The sequence below is a fragment of the Eurosta solidaginis genome, chromosome 1 (assembly GCF_040869045.1).
Source record: "Eurosta solidaginis isolate ZX-2024a chromosome 1, ASM4086904v1, whole genome shotgun sequence".
NCBI lineage: Eukaryota > Metazoa > Arthropoda > Insecta > Diptera > Tephritidae > Eurosta > Eurosta solidaginis.
The window spans coordinates 283,861,097-283,877,163 of NC_090319.1; the positions used below are offsets into that span (position 1 = coordinate 283,861,097).

The 16,067-nt window shown below is 36.7% G+C and overlaps 1 pseudogene; it reads right to left on the minus strand.

Moving 5' to 3' along the window:
- Positions 1-1,579: 1,579 nt before the first annotated feature.
- Positions 1,580-16,067, minus strand: part of LOC137240626 (uncharacterized) — a 32,390-nt pseudogene continuing 17,902 nt past the window's right edge.

Genomic DNA, 16,067 nt, shown 5'->3' on the forward strand with positions numbered 1-16,067 from the left:
ATTGATTTTTTATTGAAAATTCATTGATTTGTTCCCAATTAGTCATCAGCGTGTTATTGATTTGTTATCATCAGATTGTTATAGAACAGACACCGCTAAAACTTTACCACAAAATCGATGACAGATCTGTAAACCGACTATAATAAGCAGATACGAAACCAATAAAAAGTTTGGCGATAAAAAGCAGATAACAAACCGATAACTCGATAATAATAATTTGCTTTCGAAAACTTGCCGATAATGAAACAATAAGTTGTATCCGTTGTTACAAATAAGAGCCCGACGCAGATTTGCTCAAAAGCCCCGAAATTGTTTGTATCTGAAAAATTTGCTATGTGCGGTTAAAATTTAATTCATGGGTGCATTCTAGTTAGCTTAAATACATTATCCTTCTTGACGTTGACCTGCATGTTTTTATTTTGAGCTTCACCGGTAATTGGTACTCAATGCATTTTGTTTCGGTGTTCAACCAAAATAAGATGAAATTAATTGTTGAAAGTAAAAAAATAGACAAGAAATCGGCTCGCATAAAATTTCATAAATCCTACTGATTTTAGCTATTTCGTAACAAATCGCGCCAGCTACATATACATGGTACCCTATAACTGGCGCCAATTGAGAGCAACTCTCCCGAGTTAGTGAAGGTCTCCCCCTTCCTCTGCTACCAAATTTCAGTGTCGACTGAAATACTTTTTGTTACAAAGCGTCTTCATCCATTTGTATAACATGTAGTAGGCTGCGGGTTTTTATTCGCTGCACTATCATCATATCCCCGCAAAGCTCATAAATCTCATCATTACACCTCCTACGATACTCGCCGCCGGTATCACGGACAAGACAATAAATCTTCCAAAACTCAAAGAACCATCTCATCTTCTCTCGAACCATTCAGGATTCCGCGCTATACATCAGGCCTGGTATAATGAGCAACTTCTAGACCGTGATATTTCTTCGTCGAGAGAGAACTTTATTTTTCAATTGTTTACTTAGTTTCAAATAGAACTTGTTGACAAGGGTTATTCTTCGTTTGATTTCTAAGTTGACATTATTTTTGTATTTAATGCTGGTTTCCAAATAGACAAAATCCCTCACAGTCTCGAATTTATATCCGTCAATCCGCGAATGCGACGATTCTTTCTTGGATGACAGCAAGTAATTCATTTTCCTCATTTACGGCAATAAAACATTTTTTTTTGCTTCTTTATCTAATCCAGAGAAGGAAGAACTCACAGCGCGTTTGTTAAGGCCAACACTATTAATGCAGTCATGACTAAACCCATGCACCTATATATATTTCTTAAGCTTAATACTAATTTCAATACCCTGTTACTCGTAAGCCCAGTGTTTTGAGATAATTGGAATATTTATCAATTAGTTTAAATTTGTACCCTAAGGTACGATCAGAATAGGACAAGATATGGATCATGTCCAATGTTTGTTATCTTTGTCATAACGAATATTAAGATGCTTTCTTATACTTTTTCCTTATTATATGTTTTTTTATTAGGCACTTTTAAAAAATGTATGCTTAAAGTTGTTGGACCTATATGACATTTTGAGTATTTTTGGTTACTTAAAACTAGGACTGTTCCAACTCCACTTCAATAGTAATCGGCCATTCCTCCCTTATTTCTGGACTATAAACTTTACTTTGGAGGCAGTGAGACCACTGGCGCTTCCACCGCTCTCATCAACAAGAACACTAAAAAATTGTACAACTTCATCAATATGTAAATTTGGATCGTCGGAAAGTAAACTCGGATCAGATTCTTGAGGAGTGAATAGCCTTGACAAGGCAATACTCTTCAGCATAGACTCAGAGCGTGAAGTCTCTCCAACTTGGAAGCGTGGCAAGGTGATACGCAGCTCTTTCTCTTGTGCTTGCGATTTGGCATATTTAAGATCTTCCGGTTGCAATTTTTCAATGAGCGAACGTAGACCTTCCGTACCATTCGGCAAAACGTTGGGCAAAGTATATTTTTTGTTCTAATGACAAAATTAAAAAAATTACGAATTAGCGTTAACTTTTGAAACATGCATAGAAATTTTACCTGATAAGGCAAACACAGCGATTTAGTATTTAAATTTGGTAAATCTGCTATAAGAAATTTTCGAATAGATTGCATCATTCATAGTATAGTCAGCTGTCATGAAGAAGAAATTGTATTCGTCCTCACTTAGTTTGAAAAATGGTTGTGTCTAGTGCCCGGCATAATAGAGACCATTGAAGAGTAGCATTTTAGTCTTTGAACCCGCTTCACGTCCAGTTATAGAGTTGGCACTCAATGCGTGTGCGACATTCTCTTTTCGGAAGAGACTGCGTACACTCAGTGCCTGAAAAAGAGCGGTGAATGAGAGAAACAAGTTATTAATTGGAGACCTCTGAGGCTTAGAAGCAAAAGCTATGAACTGTGTGTTCGAAAGCAAAAAATTCATCAAGCTAACAACAAAAACATCAAACGGTATCTAATTAACCCCGATTATTTCATCTCCCCACATTCAAATCTGTTATGGACTAAAAAACCCTTAGTTTTGTTTACGAACTAGCAGACAAAATAGATGTTGTTCTGTTCGAACTTTCTTTAAACTGCACAATTTTTAGACAAGACAAAAATATATCTCTCACGCTACCTCTTTCTCTACCTCTTGTTTTTTACTCTCGCTATCTCCCTTATCAAAATAAGAGTTTTCCAAATCGACGATTCCCAGGTCGAACCATTGTAGTAATATTTTCGTATCCTCCTTTATATCTTTAACCTAATCTCTCCCCCTCTTTCTCAGTATTTCTGCCATTCCTTCTCTCCCTCTTCGCCATTTTATGAAACTATATATATATATATATATAACTTCGCTTTCCTCTATATCCACATCTGCATATATCTCTCTCTGCCATTCCCTCATCCCCTCTCCCCATCACCCTCTGACACTCCCACTCCCTATACCTCTCCCCCCCTCCTTCTCAATTACCATCACTCTCTTCCTCTCCATTACTCTCTCCTTCTCCACCACCTTCTCCTTCTTCTTTCCTACTCACTCTACCTCTCTCTCACCCTATCTGTCTCTGCCTCTCTGCCTCTACCTCTCAGTCTCCCTATCCATTTCTATCTCTGTCTCCCTTCTATCTCCCTCTTCCTTTTCCATCCCCTATCACTCTTCCTGTCCTACTAAGTCTTCCTATCCTTGCCCTCTTGCTCCCCCTCTCCCTCCACTCTATCTCTGCCTATCACTATACCCTATCCCTCTCTACCTCTGTTGCCCTTTTTATCTCCGTCTCCCTCCCTCTCTCCCGAACGAGTTTTTAAAATGTATGCTATAACCATCACTTCTTCTCTAATTGAACTGACCCTTCTCACTGAGCTTATTTGTGATTCCAGCGCAATCATGATTTCTCCTGCATTCTTATTAGCCGTATCGAGCGCACACTTTAATTTCTCCAATGGCAGTGACACCTTTTCTGGTTCGTTAGAGCCCAGCACCTCCTTAATCGGAACAACGCCCTCCGTGTCGCTATCTGCGCTATAATTCTTTTGTAATTTTTCATCAGAATGTACAGTTTCGTTGTCCTCGAAGTTTGTTTCCTCCTCGCGTTTGCTGATATCCTTAGTTAGGAGCTCACCTTCATGCTTTGGTATTTCTGCAATATCTGTGGCTTCGGCTTCTTTGAATTGCTCGCGTGCTTTGTTAGTGCTTGTTGTTGCATTTACTGCTGCTTCAGCCGGTACTAGTTTATCTGCAAAACATTTTCCACCTTCTGTCTAAGCCGACTCCAGCTGCTGTTCTTTTTTCTTCTCAGCTTCTTTTTTAATCTCGTCTAATATTACTAGTTTTTCCACCTACTACTTATCCTCTACAACACGATCGAACTTTGATGCTGCCTTATGAACCACCTCCTCGCCGTATGTATGAGTTTGGGTTTGTGTTTGTGTCTCTGTTGCCGTAACAGCAGCAACCAAATCAGCATCACCTCTTAAAGGTTTCAAAGTTTCAAAGCCTTCCACATCTTTGCTATTCCAGTCATATTAATCGCTGCTGATGTCTTTTACCAAAACATAATAATTATCACTAATAAACTTTTTGTATTCATCGCGTGCACTGTTGTTGCGGTAGATATAGAGCCAGGTTTGAAATGATGGCTCTGTTGAATATTCACGATGGAGGAACGCAGTTGTGCACGTTCAGCGGGGAAGCTTAGTGCTTGCGTAAACTCATCGTATGTCTCACCAGCTGCACCCTCCGCTAATACACCAAGTATCGTGCTGATACCCAAACGTGAATAAACTTGATTCGAATCGATATCGGCATTGAATTTGAGCATATTCAAAGCGATATTCTGTGAAGCAATGCTAGCAAAGCGTGTTAGTGATAAAGCTGGCTCTGTAGCTACTGCTGCTGGTTCTGTAGCTACTGCTGCTGGTTCTGTAGCAGCAGCTGGTTCTGTTTCTCCATCTGCATTGGTATTTTTTGTGGGTAGCGCTGTGGCAAATGTGCAACATAGGCAAGTTAACACTGCAACAAAGAAAGGGAGAAAAAAATCACGACCAAAACAAAAAAGCATATTTAATCAAATACGTCTTTCTTTCTACATTTTATGTACTCATAAAAAAGTTTGATTTCCATATTTTCTATGCGCCCTACTTTCTAAAATTCCACACACCTCAAAGTGACTTTAATAAATTCTAAGCAGATTGTTGCTATCTTTACTTGAACGTTTACTCAAACGAATGCTTGACCACGAATGAAGAGCTTTGTTGTGAGCCAAAGAGTTTTGTTAAAATTCAGTGTTGCAAGAATTGTTTTGCTGAAGAACTTTTCAACAAAGGGCGTAGATAAGTTCCAACTAAGTAGGGCGGCTTGACTTCATATTAATGGAATACTTTTTTTTTATATAATAAACTTTTTCTGTTGTTTGGGCGAGTGTCAAAAGAGATCGATTGTGAGACCACACACACAGCTAGAGTTCATTGAGTTTATACACCAGCGACACAAAAATACAAGTGGTCATTTTTATCAAATTTTCATCAATTAAGTTCTTCTGGTTTATTTTTCGAAAATTTAAGAAAAAAACTTCTATGAATTTTGTAACTAAGACCTACTTACATATAACGAGATTATCTCATTTTTCGTTCTAAATCCTAATCGTTGATTAATTAACTAGATTTCCCATATAAACCTTTCCTTTCGATAATCAGTAGCTACTAACAAATTTTAGAGATACCGGTTTTTTATTTCCTAGAAAAATACCACCTTTAGAGTGTTATCTCTAATTGGAAGCACAAAATAAAAGGGAAATGTGCAAATTTGACAGAAAACAATATAGGTCCAAGAGATGAAATATATGTAAACGCGTAGATTATCCATTGAGGATTTATTGTAGACTACTGCATGTGTAAACGTGGTCTAAGGCTATGCAAACCAAACTCAAAAACGTTTTCGAATAAATTCGAAGAATCGAGAAAATTTTACGAAAATTTCGAACTTTGTTCTTAGAGATGTCTGATATTTTAAGTATAAAGTTATGTAGCCCAATAAATTTTGGTCTAACAAAGCAACTTAAGACACATTAATATATGAAGTTAAAACATTACGAAAATTTTCTCGATTTTTTCCGAACATTTTTTTGAGATTGATTTGCATAGTTTCAGTTACAAAATTTCTGAACATTTTTTCTTAAATCTTGCAGAAAATAAAAGTTTACTTGCCAAAATTTAATAAAAATTATGAAGTTAGAAAGGAAAAGGTTAAGAAATTAAAGCTCGTTGAAACATTTTTTTTTAATTTTTTTAGACTGACCACATTTTAAGAATAACTTGGATCTGCATCTCACCCAAAAGTAACAATTGCAAAACTTAAATAATTTTCTACCAGCAAGGGGAATTATGCCTACACAGAAGTCTAGAAAACCACCGCCTAACAGTTCCGAAACAATCCCCCAAAATAACAGGAAACAATACAAAATAATCCGGAGATAACTCAAAATGATTCGTGGATTGTTCCGAAATCATCATTGCACCGGAGCTATACTGGAACCGTCTGAACAAGCAACATCAAAAATTTATAAACTATTTTTTCAATTAATTAGAAAAAAAGTTTTTCTAAGCGGGGTCGCTACTCCTCAGTGAAAACTCATCTGTCTTGCAGATGCCGTTGGGTGTCGGCGTAAAACATGTAGGTTCCGTCACATAAATTTGTAGGAAAAATTAAAAGGATACGACGTAAATTGGAATAGAAGCCCGGCCTAATTCTCTTCGGAGGTATATCGTGCCTTGTATTATTTTCAGCGCGAATTAAGTAAGTTAGCTCTGAAATCATTAGGAAACAGTACCGAAGTTACTGCTCAAAACCAGGTCAAAAGTTATCGCGAAAATATTCAAAACGATACTCACGAAGCTCGATGTTTTAACTTACAGGTGCACGCCTAGAAAACTAAAGCTCACCGAGGAGCTGAATTTAAACCATAGCAAAAGACGCTGTATTAGAAAAAAATAATTTCGGCCTATTTGAAAAAAGCTTCGTCGGCTTCTTATTGATAACAACCGATATCAAAGAGTTATTGTTTTACTATCGGCTTATTATCTAAAGAAAAATTGTCGTCGAGTTCTCGGTTGGATATCGCCGAATGAAAACATTTGATTGGTCTCTGAACGACTTGTTATTGATGTGTTACATTTTTTATATTGAAGATTTATTGGAATCTGTTTTATTAAAACCCGCCGATAAAATTGGCAAAACGTCGATAAAAACCGATATCTTTTTCAAACCGAAAACCACAAATTTTTGATATCAAAAGCTTTTCAATAATAATTCCATAACATTTTGACAAGGACTATAATTTCCCGATAAAAAATGGATATCTCATTCATAACTTTTCTTATCGCTAAAACTATAACAATTGATCAATAAATCGATAACTCGTCTATACTTCGCCGATAACCCACCGCTAAGTTTTCGATAAAAAAGGAGTTACACTAGCTGTGAACTATTGTGAACGTTGCCTTAGGTTATTTGATGGTAACCCTCTGAGCAATTATGTGAATGTTGGTATTACTGAAATAAAGATGATGGTCGGACACTTCCGGTTGATCGAGAAAATAAAATAGACGTGTTTTAAAACAGTACAATTTGCTATTCAATCAACCACTATATCTTAGATTTCACACTAGCCCATAAACAACCGTTAATTTTTTGCTTACAAATTTATAAGTCGCCGTCTAGTTTCTGTTTGGCTACTTATCTTCCACTTCCTTTCCTTTTCCTCCTGTTTCTTTCCTTTCCTTGCCTACTATTTCCTTTCCTTTACTTTCATTGCTTTTCCTTGCCTTGCGTGACGATAACCTTAAGCATCGTTATTAGTATCCACATCCTTTCGACACTATTAAAATAATATTCTTTTTTTCTTCCTCGTCTTCTGTTTTTGTTTCATCTTCTTTACATTTACTTACTTTCCTTTGTCGTTTCCCTTTCTCCTTTTTAAATTTGTTTTTCTGCCATCTTTAATATCCATTAGCTGATTTGTTTTCTCGGGTTCATTGTTCCCATATTACTCTGCAATGTCGTGACTACACTTACGCTTATATTTTGTATTCCCCGTGCCGTCTGCGACGATGATTACTTATCAAAAATATTAGCGAAAAATTCCGCGAATTATCTGTAAATTTTAAGCTGAGGCAGTGGACCAATCTACCCCGCTCTGTACACATCCATGTTTTCAAACAAGAATTTTATACATCCTATTGGTGCTGTTGCTCTAAACCTTTGTGCTTGATTGTGTGGTTATTGACAGTCACATCACAAGAACTCGTAAGCGGCAGCGGTGTTTAAATATCAGCGGCTTTGAATAACAGGTTATGGACAATGACGGACCGACGACATACGTTAACATTGTAACTACTATTAAAATCTAGATCGGATTTCTTAGTGTGAAATGTGCACTGAAATTGACTAAGGCACGGTAGAGATTCAGAGGCAAGAGAGGTGCCCACATCAGTATCACACAAACATACCTTCGAGGAGTTGTTTTGCGGTTACAACAACAACATATTTTGTAGAATATGTATCACACAATTTACTATATAACACCGTATATGGATATTAGGTATTAACTTATCAATTTACATAAAATAATATTTTATTAAACAAAGATATATCATATGACATTATATCAAGTCGTGTTCCTAATGACATTTCAGTTACGACTTGGTGTTAGGCTTGATATTCACTGCCCAAATTAGATGGTTAGGTTAGTTTAGGTTAGAGTGGCCACCGGTGCGAGCACCAGTACACATAGGAGCAAAAGGTCCCATTGTGATACTACGTAGATCTCTGCACTACTTAAACCAACAGGTCGCTTCAGCTAATGTCAGAAGTTTCTTAGGTTCCAACTTAGCCAGATCACAAAAAAATCGTCAAAGAAAGGATATCTCAGAGATTTCATCCTCTTGCGCCAAAGCGCAGGACAGTTGCACAGAAAATGCTTTACTGTTTCTATTTCCTCTTCATCTTTGCAGCTCCTGCAGTAATCGTTATAAGGAGCACACAGCCTTTGCGCATGCTTCCCGATTGCTATGTGGCCGGTTATAAGTCCAACGACCAGAAGAAGGAGACTTCTTGTACGTCTCGCATCCCATTCAGGCCACACGAGCTTAGTGTGGTAGCAGGATACGAGATTGCTCCATCTGACACACGCTTCCCTAAGTAAAATTCCTTTCAAAGTGAGCTTACTGATAGCGAGCGGCATGCTCAACCCCTTCCAGGACGACGAAAGCGGAACGGATGTGCCCCTCTTGCAAGTTCGTCCGCCATCTCATTGCCCGATATTTCCGAATGTCCAGGCACCCATACCAGACTGAGGGAGGTTTTCTCAGCGGTCTCATTAAGAGACTTGCGGCATTTCTCCACTGTCCTGGACTTACATGTGACCGATCCAAGCGCTTTTAGTGCAGCCTGGCTGTCAGAGTAAATACAAATATTATTATAGCCGTGAACAACATTCCTCAGGTGATCAACGGCCTCATTTATAGCAGCCACTTCCGCCTGGAAGACGTAGCAATAATCGGGTAGGCTAAAGGATAGATTCCACCCTAGTTGGGATGCAAAGACTCCGCTGCCCACATTTTTACCCAGTTTGGAGCCGTCAGTATAAATCTGCAGCCTATCGCTCAGATTCGGCGGCTCCTTCGACCAATAGTCCTTATCCGGGATAACAACCTCGTACTTCATATCGAAAAATACATTCGGAGCGCAGTAGTCCGACGAAGGCGAATCCAGATCCTTATGGACGGCTGCATGGCCAACCACATTGTCTCTTCAGCCGGATAACTCCCGCAGCCGTAGATCAGAAAAGGCCGCACATTGCTTGGCCATTAAAATCTATTGGCAACACATTAAAAGAGGTATCCAGAGCCTCCGCAGGGATGGTGCGTAGAGCACCCGGTACGCAGACTAGAGCACTTCTTTGTACTTTCTGGAATACTCGTAGATTCCAATTTGTATATAAGCTCGTCCACCAAACCAAAGCCCCGTATAGAAAGATTGGTCTAACCACAGCAATGTAGAGCCATCTTCGTGCAATAGCTCCCCTAGAGCTGTATGATGCCAGAGTTGCTGTCCTCACGCGCTACAGCAGCATGCAAGAAAATAGGAGTGACACTTTTTATCAATTTTCGTCAATTTAATTATCTTTCTTTTATTGTCGATATCGCAAGAGAGGCTTATAATGCTTTATAAAATGGTTTTTGTTACTAATATTAGAAAAAAAATTAAAAAAATTTACGCACGGTGATGGTTACTAGAACTTGTTTCCGAATTTTACTTCGCCGTCAGCTAGGTTTCTATGAGATGAGTATTGAACTCTAAATTTCTTAAACTCCATACTGGTGTTAAGGCAGATGTCTCTATCAACTCAGTCCCACTAAATGTCCCGCTGCATATTTTGTAAATTGTCTCTACGTATTGCCGTTTTTATTGCTATTCCACTTTTATACACAACTTGATACACATGATTACTACATATATGTTTTTTAATCCAAATTGAGTGGAATATTTACAGGCGCGCCTCAACAGAGCCTAGTAACATTGGATTTTCAGCAGTGTTTTTTTATTCTTAATGACTCCGCTCTTGACTACTATATCAATATTATCTCGAGATTTCGAGTTCTATGCTTAGCTTCCGAAAAGCTAGCTGAGGAAGAAGTCAAATTCAGAAACATGTTCTCAGTAAATCTGTAATTTTTTTCTAATATCAATTCGATATTTTAAGAAAAATTTCTATGAACTTTCTAACTGAAACTCGAGAAGTTCTCTGCATTACTTTAAGTCTGAAGTTTTGTAGTCATATAATTTTTAGTCTAACAAAGCCCAAGTTATGGGTCTCTCAAAATTTGCATTAATTTTTGAGAATTTTTTTAAGGGTGTTATAGATTTTCCTTCATATAAAGTGTGATACAATTTCTTTCTTATATGAAAGAAACTGTGAAACAGCTAGCTAGCTTTTTCTAAAGTATTTTCGAAATAACATTTCATCGTCTTGAAAATTATATCCTTCCTTACGTAGTAAGCATGTGTAAAAATATTTCATTTTCATTACTGGTTTCTAGAAGAAAATAAAAAAAGAAGGTGAGAATCAATTTTCAGTGACATACTGAGATATCAGCCGCATCCACCTTTTTTTTTTTTTTTAATATACCAACAATGCATTTAAAATCAACTCTCATAATTATAATAATTTCACAGTGTGCAATCATCAAGAAAGTAATTAAATCTTTTCTTTTGCATTGCATACGTTACTGATTTAATCAAACAGTGCTGGGAGAAACCCTCGAGGTGCAATTCTTTAGAGTTTTTAAGTATACCTCAGCATCCTCTTAAGTGGTTGCCGTAAAAATTTGTCAACTATTTCCTCATATCACCTCAAGTGGGGCTGAAAAGTTGCTCTGAATGCAGATTATAGACAATGTGTTTGTCATTATATCAGCAAGAGTTAAATTTTTTGATTGTATTGTTGTTATATGTACCCAACCAACATTTATGCTTGTCACTGAAAAAGTTCTGTTGAATGCGCCGAAAAATATTCTACAAAGTTTTTCATTAAAACATACACTGAAAGAAAAAGACTGATAAAATCAACCGAAATGCGGGCCAATTCAATCGAAATTTCTGTCTTTTTTTATCCATCGCAACAAGATGTTGAATCAACTGCGCACAAATCGTTGATTCGTAATTGACCGGTTTAGTAGTAAAATGCACAAAAACAAATTGTTGTTGCGACAGCTTTGTACGAAACTATAAATGTTGCGGTATTTGCAAGGCAGATAAGTTTTCACTGAGATCTCTTTATGACAGAAATACACTCGGAGTGCTTGCCGAACAGTGCCGAGGGGCGACTACGCTTAGGAAAATTTTCTTCTAATTGAAAAACCTTATTTCTAAAATTTTTATGTTGCTTTGCACGGGGTGTGAACCCAGGGTCTTCGGTGTGGTAGGCGGAGCACGCTACCATCACACCACGGCGGTCGCCATATACATAAGTAAATATGTGCATACATATAGTACACAGCACACATAAATACAAAGTAGAGATATCAGTTGTGTTAACAAAAAAATCAGTTAGCTTGATTAGGAATCTGTCAATTTTACAGAATTTTGTTAACTTAAGAGCGACAATTTCTCTTCTGTTGAAATGACTAAACTAATTTGTTCGCTTGGTAACGAACTCGATCGAATTAACCAAAGTCATTAACAATTAAGTCAAGGACAACAGAACCGATTTGTTGATTTTACTAGCACCATTTCTTTCAGTGTGTAGTACATATTTGTACAAAAGTAGAAGCAAGAAAGAGGCAAAAATTTGAGAAAAATTACACAGCTTACAGCGGCGATTTAAAATGGCTGAGTGTACAGAGACAGACGTCTAATGATACTCGAACCCGTGTGATACTCGGATTTAAAGGTAGGGCCCGAAAAGTAGTTAATGGAAAAAAGAAATGAAATTCTGAAACGTGACCTTTTAACCATCGCCGCAACGTGCCAATTCTTTAATTTTTCTCCAATATCGAAACCTTGAGGCTCATTTGAGGTTCATGTCAATTCCACAATATTAGCTCTAAAGTGTATCTCGGAAGTTTTAAGCATTAAGGATTTGTCTAAATTTTGTCAATATTTTTATAGCGCTAATTGGGTGGGATTTTGTTCGTATAGCAAAGTAGAGATTTATTTGCTTTCAACAAAATCATCATTATCATTACTTTTATTGTTATACTTCAACTATGCTCTAACATTGATTCATTATTAACGGTGTATCGGTACGCGTGTGTCAACACACACGTTTAAGTACTCAACGGTAATTCATGCGTAAGTCAGTGCATGTACTTTATGTATGCATTTTTTATATTAAATATTTCCATTAGGGTGTGTACATCATTTGCACAAGTCCTGTTTAAGGTTATAAACCCTTGTTCTAAGATGATTTTTCACACTTTTTCATTGTTCAATCTCAATGTCTCGGTTGCACTGACTCACGAAAAAATTGCTCTGTACCTTGGACTATACCCCCCTTAAACGTACTTCGGGGCGCTGATTCGTAATATTTAGTCAGATCTTCAAATATTGGGAAAATTACAAAAAAGGCGTAAGCGCAAAATTGCCGTAATGAAAATAAAACAAACAGTTTAGATTAGGGATGAACATTTGCGGAATTTTTTGCTTCTTGGGGTGATCGTAATCTGGAAGTTCTTTCTCGGGATCACGTGGCTATCCCAAAATACATCCGATATAGTTTTCTTTATGGTTTTTGACAAAAATTGCAACATATATATACATATATATGTATATATAATATAAAAACACAAGTTATAGTAATTCATATGTTTATGTTTAATTTTAAATTAAGTTCACCTCGGAACATTTATATTAGCTATTTTATTTTAACAGTTTGCAAACACAGAAGAATAACACTGGACGCAAGTCTTTTTGTGGCAAGTTTGGTTGAAATCAATTGCACATTAAACGAATATGCGGAATAGGAAAATAATACTAATTTTGTCAAATTGGTTCTACTTTCTGAGATATTCAAACGTAAATGTGCAAAAAACACGTTTTTTTAGGTACGCGGCTAAAAGCTTGAGCCCAAAAGTATTACACACATAAATGACCAAATAAATTTTGGTTTAAAATTTAGGTTTAAGTGATTTTCCTGGAAATGAGAGCGCTGAACTCGGTTTAAATTTTAATCTAGAGAAGTATACACTTTCTGCTAAACCTAAGAGGAAAAAGCTTGTGAGCGGTGACCTGGTTTCGAACCGAGGCGCCCCTGATTGAGAGAGATTTCCCTACCTACTGAGCCACCACATCTGCATGAAAAAACTTATCATAACGTCTGACATGTATAACAAATATCGAAAAAAAATATATGACTTGCAGTACTTTTTACAAGCGAAATGTTTTATTTTAGAATTTCAGCAATGAATTTTAACTTTGGTGTTTTCTTACTAAACCTAAACTAAAGTGTGTACAAGTTTCTAGTAAATTTTTTTAAACTTGTTGGGTTTTGTTTTTAAAACAATCTTGAAGTTTAAAATGTATACGTTAATTTAACTTTAAAACATAAACCTAATAAAATTAGAATACAGTGTAGTTAATTGGGCGGTTTTGAATTCGAATATAAAAACTTTGTAAAATTACTTAAACCGATGAATAGTTTAAAACTTAAGCTCAAATTTCTAACAGTGTACATTTGAAGTCATGTCTTCTTGCTACTCTTCATTTTGTGTTTTTGGAAAATCTCTTTTTGTTTCTACAAAAACGCGTCAATTGAGTTTACAGGGGTTTGCGCTGGTGTCGAGATATAAAAAAAAAATCCAAATATTAATGGGTTTTACAAACTCAGCCAATTCAATGGACGATTTCTCAAAGTAAAAAAGAGCTGAATATTGAGGTAATATGCAATAAAAGCCTTTAGAACCCATTAGCAAAAGTCTTGATTTTTTGTTCTCAAGTAATAAATTTGTTTTTCGATTAAAAGCGAGATATTTTTTTGAAACCAGTTTTATATTATTGAAATGCCTACAAGAATGCTATTTTCAACAATCTCGTGATTAAAGTCAAATAATACCGGGACTTCTGGTACTTTAAACAGACCTTGATCCTTAGTTTAGGTTTCCCGAATAGGAATGCCAAGTACTTATGAATTTTTATTCGAACTTGGATTATGTTAGAGTCAAATGAGAAGGTATTTTCATTGGTTTTACTTTTGGCATCCCTTCAGATTATCTCAATATTAGAATTTTTGGTTCCGTACACGCTACATACCTCATTTGTCATTCTATTTGAGAAATTTTTATTTGAAATGGAAGATTTTGTGATAAAACAGCTAAGTTGAGATTTGTTTTTTAAGTTTTGTTTGTTTACTTTTTTGTTGGGCGAAATGCAACAAACTCTTTTTTTTCAATAAATTTTACAAAAAAAAAACTATTTCAAAACAAGTAAGGAAGGCTAAGTTCGGGTGTAACCGAACATTACATACTCAGGTGCCAAATTACAGCTTGCAAAATTTTACCTTCTTATAAAAGTGGGCGGTGCCACGCGCATTGTCCAAAATTTTACTAATTTTCTATTCTGCATCATAAGGTGAACCCACCTAATAAGTTTCATCGCTTTATCCGTCTTTGGTAATGAATTATCGCACTTTTCCGATTTTTCGATATTTTCGATATCGAAAAAGTAGGCGTGGTTATATTCCGGTTTCGTTCATTGTAAAAAGCGATCTGAGATGAGTACCCAGGAACTGACATACCAAATTTCATTGTGATACCTCAAAATTTATTCAGTTTATCGTGTTTACGGACAGACGGACGGATATGGCTAAATTAATTTCTTTTTTCGCCCAGATCATTTTGGTATATAGAAGTCCATATCTATCTCGATTAGTTTATTTTGTTACGGGGTACCGGTATGCTAAAAAATGACTGTACTATATGAGCTCCATGCAGCTGAGTATAATTATTCAGGGGCCAACCGAAAACGTAAATAAATGTTAAAAGAAAATATTTTCCAATGAATTCAAATTTGTGCTTTTAACTTTTCTGCCATTATCTCAAGGTTTTGAGGCTATGTTGGCAGAATTGACTAAAAGTTCAAAATCAGCATCCCAAAATACATACATATATGCTCATCAGTTATCTCAATTCCTTCAGTTCATGTATGGCACGCAACGCAGACACGACTTCAAAAAAAGAGCGTAGAAAAAGCAATATTGCCTGAAAATTACCCACCCTAATGCAAATAGGTAGAGTAGAGTAACTTGCAATGTTTACTTTGCCGTTGCTCGTTTTGTACTAATGACACGTGTCCTGCGTACTGCAACGAATCCAGTTAAAAATTACTTTGTTGTTTTTAATATCCTGTTAACCCGACGAATAGTTATTGCTAAAGTAATGGCTGATTGACTGACTGAATGACTGACACTTCATAGCATAGCCGATAAAGGTCTCTCTACTTCAACTAAACAGGACACCAATTGAAATACTATGGTCAATGAAACCCCTCTCTGCTACCAAAAATAATTCACGTAGCTCAGGTGGTAGCTAAGCTTTTAAGCGGTTTCACTTTTTTTTCTCTGATCGGGTTTTTTTCGTAAGGTTAGGTTGAACTAGCCGGTCGATCTCACATAGACTGAATGTGGCCATAGGTAGTGTTAAGAGCATTTGTTTGACTAACGTTGTTAAATTACTCTGTCCTCTTTGGAAATGGAAGAAGTTTTCTAGGCCCTATTTTAAATGCTGCCTCGTGATCTGGCACCTCTGCCGCTTCTTAAGCTCGCGAGCGCAGAACACGAACACAGAATGTGCTCAACTGTTTCTTACTGCAGCTCGCTCTTCCTACATACGCTGTTACTGATGAGGCCTGACTTACACACATACGACGCTAGAAGGCAGTGTCCAGTAAGCATGCCCACCGTGAGCCTTAAGTCTTCTATTTTTAGCAATATGGGCAAATTTGTAAGTCGAATGTCGTAGAATTTGCACATAATCTTAGACGTTTTGCAGCCGCTCGCTTCTGTTCACGCCTCTCCTGCT